Raw genomic sequence first — 12375 nt, 5'->3', positions numbered from 1 at the left:
CCGCCCGCTGCGCTCGCAAACGCCCCCGCAGTAGCCGGGCCCTGCGCCTTGCAGAGCAGAAGCAGCGGGGCTCAATGGGGCAAGGCGAAAGCTCCGGGGGGCGGAGGCGTTTGGTGGCAGCTCCCTGTATCCCGCTGGGGGCTGGAGGAGGACAAACCAATGCCTCGCCATCTCCGGGCGGACTGAGCGCCCAGGCCCTGGGAGGGAGAAACCCAGCGCCGAGATCATTCGAGTCCCCCGACTGGGTGTAAATCGATCTTTTTGGCTCTCCCCTCGTTTTCCACCCACGAGCTCGTTCTCCTGGTGTGAATTTCTTGTCCTACCTTCTTCTTGTATTGTAGCAAAGGTGGCGGGCGGGAGTTTACAAGAAAAAGGCGCTGCTTAGTACTGCAGCTTCGTAACTTTTACTGTACCACTTTGTAACTATCAAAGAGAAACGATCCCTTCTTCCATGTATCTACCCCTGGAACAAATCATGCCGGGGCAAAAGCCGTTGGTTGCTAATAAAAGGGGAAATATAATTCTCTTTATGAATATAGTATATTTTTTCTGGGACCATCTGTCCTCTTTGGGATATTTATATATATTTACTATAATGACAATCTTACCTACTGCACATACATATTAAAAATCTCTTAACAATCATACATTTGTAGCTATTCCCAATGGATCAGACCCTGTTTAGATACAGAGCATCTTCAGCTGCCATTGAAATCAATAGAGTTAACAGTGCTCAGCACATACACCAGTATACATCTAGATCAGTGATTCTCAAGCAGGGGTACGTGTACCCATAGGGGTACACAGAGGTCTTCCAAAGGCTATATCAACTCATCTAGATAATTTGCCTAGTTTTACAACAAGCTAAATAAAAAGCACTAGCAAAACTGGTACAAACTAAAATTTCATACAGACAATGACTTGTTTATACTCAGGGCCGGCTCCAGGCACCAGCTTAACAAGCAGGTGGTTGGGGCGGCCAAGGGAGAGGGGCGGCACCTGCGGCAATTCGGGGGCGGCAGGTCCCTCACTCCCTCTAGGAGCGAAGGACCTGCTGCTGAACTGCCGCCGCCGATCGCGGCTTTTTTTTTTTTTTTTCCCAATTGCCGCCGCCGATCGCGATTGCGGCTTTTTTTTTTTTTTTGCTTGGGGCAGCAGAAATGCTGGAGCTGGCCCTGTTTATACTGCTCTATATACTACATACAATATTTATATTTCAATTGATTTATTTTATAATTATATGGTAAAAATGAGAACATATGCAATGTTTCAGTAATAGTGGGCTGTGACACTTTTTTGTATTTTTATGCCTGATTTTGTAAGCAAGTAGTTGTTAAGTGAGGTGAAACTTGGGGGTATGCAAGACAAATCAGACTCCTGAAAGGGGCACAGTAGTCTGGAAAGATTGAGAACTACTGATCTAGATACTCCCCATCACTACAGTACCTAAGTGCCTTGCAAACTTTAGTTCATCTTCACAGCACCCAGCGATCTAGAGAAATATTATCCCCACTTGACAGAGGAGGAACAGAAGTACTGTACAGGGACATTAAGGGCCTGATTAGATGTAAGTAGTCCCATGACTTCAGTCTTCTCAGGCCAGGTCTACACTACACATATACTTTGGTATAACTACATCACTCTGAGGTGTGAAACCTATGTCAGCTGGAGAGATTCTTACAGTAGGACAATAGAACCAATTGCATCAGGAAGTTGTGGAAGCTCCTTTGCTGGAGGTTTTCAAAAGGAGGCTGGATCTATCATAGAATATCAGGGTTGGAAGGAACCTCAGGAGGTCATCTAGTCCAACCCTCTGCTCAAAGCAGGACCAACACCAACTAAATCATCCCAGCCAGGGCTTTGTCAGGCCGGGCCTTAAAAACCTCTAAGGATGGAGATTCCACCACCTCCCTAGGTAACCCATTCCAGTGCTTCACCACCCTCCTAGTGAAATAGTGTTTCCTAATATCCAACCTAGACCTCCCCCACTGCAACTTGAGACATTGCTCCTTGTTCTGTCATCTGCCACCACTGAGAACAGCCGAGCTCCATCCTCTTTGGAACCCCCCTTCAGGTAGTTGAAGGCTGCTATCAAATCCCCCCTCACTCTTCTCTTCTGCAGACTAAACAAGCCAAGTTCCCTCAGCCTCTCCTTGGAAGTCATGTGCCCCAGCCCCCTGATCATTTTTGTTGCCCTCCGCTGGACTCTCTCCAATTTGTCCACATCCTTTCTGTAGTGGGAGGCCCAAAACTGGACGCAATACTCCAGATATGGCCTCACCGTTGCCGAATAGAGGGGAATAATCACTTTCCTCGATCTGCTGGCAGTGCTCCTACTAATGCAGCCCAATATGCTGTTGGCCATCTTGGCAACAAGGGCACACTGCTCACTCATATCCAGCTTCTCATCCACTGTAATCCCCAGGTTCTTTTCTGCAGAACTGCTGCTTAGCCAGTTGGTCCCCAGCCTGTAGCAGTGCATGGGATTCTACTGTCCTAAGTGCAGGACTCTGCACTTGTCCTTGTTGAACCTCATCAGATTTCTTTTGGCCTGATCTGTCTTGGCTGGTTTAGACACAACAAATTCTGCATCTTGGCAGGGGGATAGACTACATGACTCTTGCGGTCCCTTCTCACCCTATGATTCTATGAAAGGGGGAAGGTTGGGAGAGATTCATGAAATCTCCATGCCTGGTGTCAGTACACAGGAGAGAGAAAGTCAGCTAAATGAAGATAAAACAGGAGATAATGGAACACCACTAGGCAACAGTATGGACAGCAAGGAGAAACAAAATACAAATATTGATTGGCATAGGAGGCAGGTAGGTGTTACACTTAGGGTATATCTACACTGCAGGCTTCTTTTGGCAGCGTGTAGAGTACATACTTGGGTAGCGCCCCCCTCCCAGCACAAGTATAAACAGGACTGTAGAGAGTAAGGCATGGCATAGGAGAGTAAAGTCATGCCTGAAGGGTGTGGATATGTTCCTGAATTAGGGTGACCAGACAGCAAGTGTGAAAAATCGGGACAGGGAGTGGGGGGTAATAGGAGCCAATATAAGAAAAAGACCCAAAAATTGGGACTGTCCCTATAAAATCGGGACATCTGGTCACCCTAACCTGAATACATGCCCTATATGGCTCTCTACTCACCCAAACCATGCCTTCCGTGGACACTGCTATTTGTAGTAGTGTAGTGTCCTGCTGCTGGAGCCTTTTCTCTCCTCAGGAAAAGACTCCAGCAGCAGGGAAAGGCTCTGGAAGGGGCAAGGCAGCAGGGAAAAGTTCCACCAGCTCCTCTGTTGCTGAAGCCTTTCCCTGATACAGGGAAAGACTGGCAGTGGGGAAAAGCTCTGGAAGGGGCGAGGCAGCGGGGAAAGGCTTAGCTTCCTTTGCCGTCTCCTCCCGTCTAAAGCCTTTCTTTGCCACAGTGAAAGGCTCCAGCAGCAGGGAGCTGCTGAAGCTTTTCTCCGCTGTCTCCCTCTTCCTGAGCCTTTCACTGACACACGTAGTTGCGCTCTGCAGTGTGGACAGGGTATGCCTTTCAATGCGGCATGTAACTACATGCACACTACACGTCACCTCCAGTGGTGTGTAGTGTAGATGTAGCCCCATTGAAAAGACTTCATCCAGTCTGGCTAGAAAACTGGGTGAGATGCAAGAAAAACAACTGAAATGCTTGTAAATGGATGCAAAGGGTCTGGACAATAAAATGGAGGAACTGGAACTACTGGTGCCAGAGGTCAAACCAGATATAGGGATAACAGAAACGTGGATTAGCTCTCATGACTGGAATCAGGGCCGGCTCCAGGGTTTTGGCCACCCCAAGCAGCCCCCCCCGCCCCCCAAAGAAAGCCGTGATCGCGATCTGCGGCGGCAATTCGGCGGACGGTCCTTCACTCCCGCTGGGAGTGAAGAACCTCCCGCCGAATTGCCGCCGAATAGCTGGACCTGCCGCCCCTCTCCGGAGTGGCTGCCCCAAGCACCTGCTTGCCAAGCTGGTACCTGGAGCCGGCCCTGACTGGAATACAGGTATTGAAGGGTATGTGCTGTTTAGGAGAGATAGGAATAACAGTAAAGGTGGTGTGGTAGTGTAGTACATCAATGAAGCAGCAAACTGAAAAGAAATACAAAGTGATACTATGGGCAAGAGAGAATCTGCTTGAGTCAAAATAACTTTGCGGAAGGATTGTAAAAGAGGTTCTGTTGGGATAATGTTAGGGGTCTACTGTAGACCCCCAGGGTCAGTCTCGGATATGGATAGTGATCTCGTTAGTATTATTAGAAAAATAAATACCACCCGGAATTGTGTCATAATAGGAGACTAGCTTCCTGGATTTCGATAGCAGAATAAATGTTACTAATACTGGTAGGCCCCCTTATTCCTGTATGTGATAGATGACAGTTTTCTTCCTCAAATTGTTACTGAACCAACAAGAAGTGATGCAATTTTAGACTTGGCTTTTGTTAGCAGTGCAGACATCCTAGAAGAGCTGGTCATAGGAAATAACCTTGAGTTGAGCCATCACCAGCTGATTCAGTTTAAATTAAATGGGAGGATTATCAAAACCAGGTCATCAACTATGATTTTTTATTTCAAATGGGCAGATTTGGGGAAATTAAGGGAACTAGTTAAAGAAATGAGCTGGACTGCAGAGCAAAAGGACTTAAATGTGGAGGAGGCTTGGAATTTCTTCATATCAACAATACAAAATTATCTGAAATTTGCATCCCAAGAAAGGGGAAAAAACATGTAGAGAAAGGCTCCAGCCCCAGCTGAATGAATAACCATTTCAAAAAGATTATTAGGAGTAAGCAGAGAGCCTATAGGGACTGGAAAAAGGGGTTGATTAGCAAAGAAAGCTACATTATGGAGGTTAGAAAATGTAGAAATAAAGTGAGAATTGCTAAAAGTCTAGCTGAATTAGCTCTTGCCCAAGAAATTAAAATAAATAATGGGAGTTTTGTTAGTTATATAAAAAGAGAATAAGGAAGGATGAGGTTGGGCTGTTAGGCTGCATGGATGAGGAGGAGTTTAAAGATAATCCATGTATGCTTGGGTTCGTAGAGAATTCCCCTGCCTGTGCCTTAAAGGCTGCTAGGTCCACCGGGTTAAAAGGCACATGGGTGTAAACCTGCATAGTAGTGGCCTGATTCCTATCTGAGCCATGTCTGGACACCACGGTCTCAGTGATCAACGGATAAAATTCCACCGAGGGGGCAATTTCTGGGACCTGAGACACCTTGTCTTTATATGGTGGGGGTGTGATAGCTGAAGGGGACACCTGACCTGCCATTACAGCTGGGGGGGGGGGGGGGGGGTTCTGGGGACTAACAGTAGCTACTACCGAACCTGTCTGAGTCAAATTACACTTTTGCAAAATATCTGACCTATCTCTTAGCAACATAAACAACTGTACATACATATGTTCATTCCATTTACCCGTTCGCTGACAAAACAGATGCAATTGAAGGATCATGTTATAATTAAGTGATCCTTCCGGTGGCCACCTTTCCTGGTCCTCTAGCTGATATTGAGGCCAGTCTACTGTACAGAACCTTTTTAATCTACTTTTAGTTATTGGATTTGTGCCAAACACTTTCCAATTTGCTAGAATGCATTCTAAGGGTGTACACCTTGCCCTGCCTGCAGTACTCTGTCCCTGCCCCATTCTCTAGGGAGACACTGGGCGTCCCCAGGTCAAAACAGGTAGACACTGGGCATCCCCAGATCAAAACAGGTAAAGTCCCCACTGGACTGTTCCTACCTTATCCACGGGACCGGTTCCCCACCGTCGCCCGCAGCTGCTTCTCCACTGCTCAAGCGCGTTGCACCGTTGTGCCCTCCGGGGTCGACCAAACCACGTCTCCGCCGAGGCCCCTGGTAAAGTCACCGGTGCGCGCTGGGCGTCGGTCGTCGCCGCAATCTGTCGACCTCCGAGAGGGGTCCAGGCAAGGCTAAATTTCAGCCTCGAGCCCACCCAGGGATGCCAAGACTGTTGCCGGCACAGAGGCCCGAGGACAGCAACAGCGGGGTTTGTTGCCCGGTGTGCTTCGCGCCAATAAACACACTGGCGTGGAGAAGCAAACAAAGTTTATTTGGGATTCCAAAGCGGTGCTAGGAGACAGGCATGTCTCAGATCAAGCACACTATTATAAGCAGTTTTTTTTTTTATACATTTTTGCAGCTAAGCCTTACCCCCCCTCCCCCTTTCCCTTCCTTCCTCCCCCTCTACCCCTCCCTTTCCTGGTAACAGTTACTAAGCAAATAACAATTACATTTAAGCAGTTAAGTCATTTTTGGCAGCTATAAGCCTAGCTTGTTAGTAACTTCTTTAAACTGTTATCTTGTCCTTTTTCCCTTTGAACTGTTATTTTCCCTTCAGCCAGAAACATGCAGGCCTCATTATTACCGCTTGATACCGGTGTGAGCAGGGGGTTGCACACAGATAACTGGTTGCTTACATATTTCAATTGCACCTGGCTTTTGAGGTTGATTAGAGTTTAAACATGGAAGAAGTTTGGTTCATATAGGCCTAGTGCAGGAAGGCTTCATTGACACATTGTGGCCTTCCACCCTCCCGAGTTACCTAGGGTTATCCCTAGTGACACCAACAATTGGATACATTCCATCCCAGAATACTGAAAGAACTGGCACACGAGATTGCTAGTTCAATAGCAATGATTTTTAATAAATCTATCTATTCAGGGGTAGTACCATATGACTGGAGAATAGCTTATGTCATACCTATACTTTAAAAAGGAAAAAAAGTGATCCAGGTAATTACAAACTTGTTAGTCTGACCTTAGTAGTATGCAAGGCTTTAGAACAAATTATAAAGGAAAAAATAATTAAATTCATGGAGGTAAATGGTAAAAGGGATGTAATGTAACATGGATTTACCAAAGGTAGATCACACTAAACTAACTTGATTTCCTCTGAGAAAATAACTGATTTTATAGATAAGGGAAGTGCAGTAGATCTAATATACTTGGACTTCAAGAAAGTGTTTGAGATGGTAGCATATAGGTAATTAGTTAAATTAGGGAAGATGGGGGATCAGTACAAGAACTGTAAGGTGAATAAAGGAATGGGCCAATGGGGAAAAGACAATGGGTTGTGCAGAAGCGTGAATTATCAGACTGAGGGGAAGTTACTTGTGGAGTTGCTCAAGGATGGGTCTTGGGACCAATCTTATTTGATATTTTTATTAATGACCTTGGCACAAAAAGCAGCAGAGGGCTAATGAAATGTGCTGATGATACAAAGTTGGGAGGCATTGTCAGTATAGAGGAGGATTGGACTTGCTGGGGTCTGGAAGGATTCCCCCAGCCCCCCGCAATGTATTCTGTTTTGTTTTTAAAATCTCCTTCCTCTGAAGCATCAGGAGTGGCCATGACTGGAGATGGGACATTGGATAGGGAGGGTCCAGACTCTGAGGTGCCACTGACCATTCTCTCTCTCAGGTGCTTGGCTGTCTGGTTCTTACTCATATGCTCAGGGTCTAACTGATCACCCAACATATATGGGGCCAGGAAGGAATTTCCCCCCAAGTCAAATTGGCAATGAACCCGGGGGATTTTTACTTTCTTCTGCAGCGTGTGGGTGCAGGTCACTTGCCAAGATTATCTAGCTATATCTCACTTAATCATTTCCCTGCCATTGCAGGGCCTTGGGCACTGGTGCACCTTGGTACCTCCTATTCTCTGCCCGTGGCACATAATAGTCTAGTCTCCTGTGGCAGGTTGTAATTCTTTGTTCTAATTTTGGTTGTTGGGTTTAGTGTGTGGGTGCCTGGTGGCGTTGATGGCCTGTGATATACAGGAGGTCGGATGAGATGATCTGGTGGTCCCTTCTGGCCTTAAACTCTATGACTGTAATTATTGGTATTTTATTATGATGACAAAAATTCATTATGTAACTGTAGGCATGGAGATTAGTGTACAAATGGAATAATTGCATGAATTGAAATAGACAAACACAGGACAAATCACAAAGTTCAGATTCAGCCCCTTTTTAATCAAAACTCTCAGGGAAATCAATGGGAGTTTTTACCTGAACAAGGGGCTAAGTAAAAGTTATGGATTTCAGGATTCGGTCCACAATGAATAGACTGAAGGATCCAACACCATGAGTATGATGATTTTGCATTCATACTTTCATAATCAATGCTCATTTAAGTGAAAATACATTTGTCAGTTGGGAATGCCAGTCCTTTATCAGAGGTGGATCAGTGCATTTTTTCTGGTTTGTGCATCATCTTCAGTAATAAAAGTTTCTGCAGGCCAAATTCTGCCTTCAGTTACATCTGTATAGTCTCATTGTCCTCAGTTATGGACTGGATTGCACAGGAGTAGGGTTGTACAGGTGTAAGTAAAGACATACTTTGAAGACATCATTGAACAGATGGCCTTATCAATTGAGTTAATATAAGAATTGCCATACTGGGTCAGATCAATGGTCCTTCTAGCCCAGGATCCTGTCTTCCGAAGTGTCCAATGCTAGGTGCTTCATAGGGAATAAACAGACCAGGGCAATTATTAATCCATCCCCTCTTATCCAGTCCCCGTATTTGCCAGCCAGAGGCTTTGGAACATCCAGAGCATGAGGTTGCATCCCTGACCATCTTGGCTAACAGCCATTAATGGACCTATCCTCCATGAGCTTATCTAATTCTTTTTTGAACCCAGTTATAGTTTTGGCCTTCACAACATCCCCTGGCAATGAGTTCCACAGGTTGCTGTGCGTTGTGTGAAGAAATACTGCCTTACATTTGTTTTAAATCTGCTGCCTATTAATTTCATTGGGTGATCCCTGGTTCTTGTGTTAACTAGGTGACCAGACAGCAAGTGTAAGAAATCGGGACAGGGGGTGGGGGGTAATAGGTGCCTATATAAGAAAAAGCCCCCAAAATCAGGACTGTCCCTATAACATTGGGATATCTGGTCACCCTAGTGTTAACTGAATAGGTAAATAACACTTCCTTATTCACTTTCTCCACGCCATTTGTGATTTTATAGACCTCTAGCCTACCTCTCCTTAGCTGTCTCTTTTCCAAACTGAACAGTCTGTCTTTTTAATCTCTCCTCATATGGAAGCTGTTCCATACCCTAAATCATTTTTGTTGCCCTTCTCTCTACTTTCTTCATTTCTAATACAGTAACTCCTCACTTAACGTCATCCCGGTTAACGTTGTTTCGTTGTTACATTGCTGATCAATTAGAGAACATGCTAGTTTATAACGTTGTTTGGCAGCCGCCTGCTTTGTCCACTGCTTGCAGAAAGAGAAACCCATTGGAGCTAGCTGGTGGAGGGCTTGGAACCAGGGTGGACCGGCAGCCCCCCATCAGCTCCCCTAAGTTCCCTGTGTGGCAGCCACCCAGCAGGCTATCAATTGCCGGGCAGTTCAGTTGTCCCTCCCCCCATTGCCATGTGCTGCTCCTGCCATCTGCTTTGGAGCTGCTCCCGGGAGCCTTCTGCTTGCTGTGCGGGGGGGGGGGGGGGGAGGGGATGGATGTGGGGGGATGAAGGGGGCTAATGTCAAGGTGTCCCCCTCCCCTCCCCCATCTCCACAGAGCGGGGAGGGGGGGGAACATGACAGGGCTCAAGATGGAGGGAGCTTTCGGGCAGCAGCAGCTGTCTCAACTTGCTGATCTACTTAGGGCTTGTCTACACTTACATTTTATAGTGCTCTAACTTGCTGGCTCAGGGGTATGAAAAATCACCCCCCTGAGCGCAGCAAGTCTGGAGGTGGATTACCAGGAGCACTGAGAGAGCTCTCTCCCAGCACTCATGCGTGACCACACTCACAGTTCAAAGCGCTGCTGGGGGAGCATTCCCACGGCAGCGCTTTGAAGTTTCCAGTGTAGACATACCCTTAGAGTGGGGTCAGTGTACCTAAAGGGGCAATGCGTCTCTCTCTCTCTCTCTCACAGGGTGTGTCTCTGTCTCTCTCTGCCATGCTGTCTCCCCTCCCTCCATTCCTGCTGCCTTGTAGAGTGTGAGGCTACATTAACAACATGTTAACCCTTGAGGGCTCAGCCGAGTACTAGTTCATTATTTAGCAGTAAGGCATTCCCTGGGAAATATCCCACCTTCTTCCACCCACTGACTTCACCACCTCAACCAAGCTTCTCAATCATCATTGCTGTGTACAGTATTAAATTGTTTGTTTAAAATTTATACTGCGTGTGTGTATAAAAAATATTTCCCTGGAACCGAACCCCCCCATTTATGTTAATTCTTATGGGGAAATTGGATTAGCTCAACATCGTTTTGCTTAAAGTAGCATTTTTCAGGAACATAACTACATACCCCCACCCTCCCTCCCCCCGCTCAGCCCCAGGCCCTGCCCCCACTCCACCCATTCCCCCAAGGCCCCACTCCCGCCCCACCTCTTCCCATCTCTGCTCCACCCCTACCCCTCCTCTTCCTGCCCCCTCCCCCGAGCGCACCCCATCCCTGCTCCTCCCCCTTCCTCCCAGTGCCTCCTGCATGCCGGGTAACAGCTGTTTCCCAGCATGCAAGAGGTGATGGGAGGGAGGGGAGGAGATGAGATGATCAGTGGGGCTGATGGACCCCCAGGGGTCTGCAGACCCCAGTTTGAGAAACGCTGCTCTATCATATACATCACCTATTGCTAAAGCACGCATGTGGTTAAACATCTGCCAGCAATTCTATTCTGAAATATCCAAACCCAGTACCAGTTCAGTGTTCCTGCTTGGTTCAGTTGCTTGGTATTGTTATGGACCAATTCTCTCTCTTGACCAAGCTATTCCTAGGCCTACTTTACTTATGCTAACTCGCTTAAGCCAATGTCTTACAGGACACAGGCCTGTAGGTTCCTTGCGTTACATAAAAGGCTAAGCTAGCTCTATGGGCTACAGTTTACTGTCTTTTAACCAGTTACTGATCCATCAGAGGACCTTCCCTCTCATCCCAAGACTGGCTGGCAATGGTTGCCAAGGGACCATAGTCATAACTGGAGCACAGTGCACATGGCCATAGCACCTCCTTGTCTCCTATGCCAGAGCCAGATTGGAACAGAATGTCAGCTCTACATCAGCTAAAAGCTTCCCTATGCTGAGGAAATTCTCATCTGCTAAGAGCTGGTGGCTTTCCAGTGGCACAAAGGGGCCAGAATGAAACACAGAATCTGACTCAAATAGTTTATCTTCATTCTTAAACCTATCCCCAAGATTAGATGGAGCATATATGTACTATCACTAAATATTCCAGAGCAATAGTTACACATTTTCAAAAACTTTATTTTAAAAAGGCATTTACAACACCTCAAAAATATAATGTGGTAGCTGATAATTTTACAAAAAATGTAAAAAATATATATACAAAGTAATAAGGTAATTAAAATAAAATAAAAAAACCCACAAAGACATCCACTTCCATTACCAGTTAGGAATGACCAGTTGCATTAATTTAGCAGCTTGAACTGTGCTCATAAAATATTGTGTGTTTCCTGGTTTCATTACATACTTTCTGGCCATACAGTTTTTTGGTTATGTCATTACAAAAAGGAATATTTCCATGCAGCATCATACATTGCATTAGAAGTTCATACTTTAACTTCTGATAGAGATTTTATATCTATGGTACAAGTCTAAATATGTCTACGCCCGGCTAATGAGGCAGCTCATGGTGTCCGACACCATCAGGTGGTCCAGAGACATTTATACGGAACACATCACAGGACACTGTCAACACCACATTGAGTAACCGAGACCGCCGACCAGGGAAATAACCCACTTCCCTCCCTGACGGACCCAGGGACGCACCCCACCCATGTACTTATCCGCTACACCGATACTGACTTTGACTCCTTATTCATTCCATGGGTGGCGTACCTTAGCCCACCTATCCACTGACACTTTAAAACCCTTGCACCCCAATCTGGGTCTATGCAGGTTATGTGATATATATGTACCTTTTCATCCTTGCAAACGATACCTGTAAGCCCCCATAACCCAAGCCTGACCCCAGATGTACAGTACCTTGCCTCTTAACTCATGTATATTTCATTTTAAACATTCACTTTAATAACATTTTTATTTCTTAATACCTTATACCAGTGGTCCCCAACCTTTCCGTGTGGCAGGCGACGGACGACTAGCCGCCGAGGAGCGTGGCTGCTTGTCCGGCGGCCAGTAGGCGGGTGCACATAGATGCCCCAGCAGGTGCTATGGCGCCCGCGGGCACCGCATTGGGGACCACTGCCTTATACTATTTTGAACTGCTTTAATCATCAAGTGAAATCCTGGCTCCAATGAAACATATGGCAAAAGTCCCATTGACGAAGGCCATACATACGTATAAGTCGACCTAACTTATGTCGGCATACAGCTGTCGCAATAATTACA

Source organism: Emys orbicularis, chromosome 1 (assembly GCF_028017835.1).
Source record: "Emys orbicularis isolate rEmyOrb1 chromosome 1, rEmyOrb1.hap1, whole genome shotgun sequence".
NCBI classification, from domain to species: Eukaryota; Metazoa; Chordata; order Testudines; family Emydidae; genus Emys; species Emys orbicularis.
Note: the sequence above shows the minus strand (reverse complement) of the source record.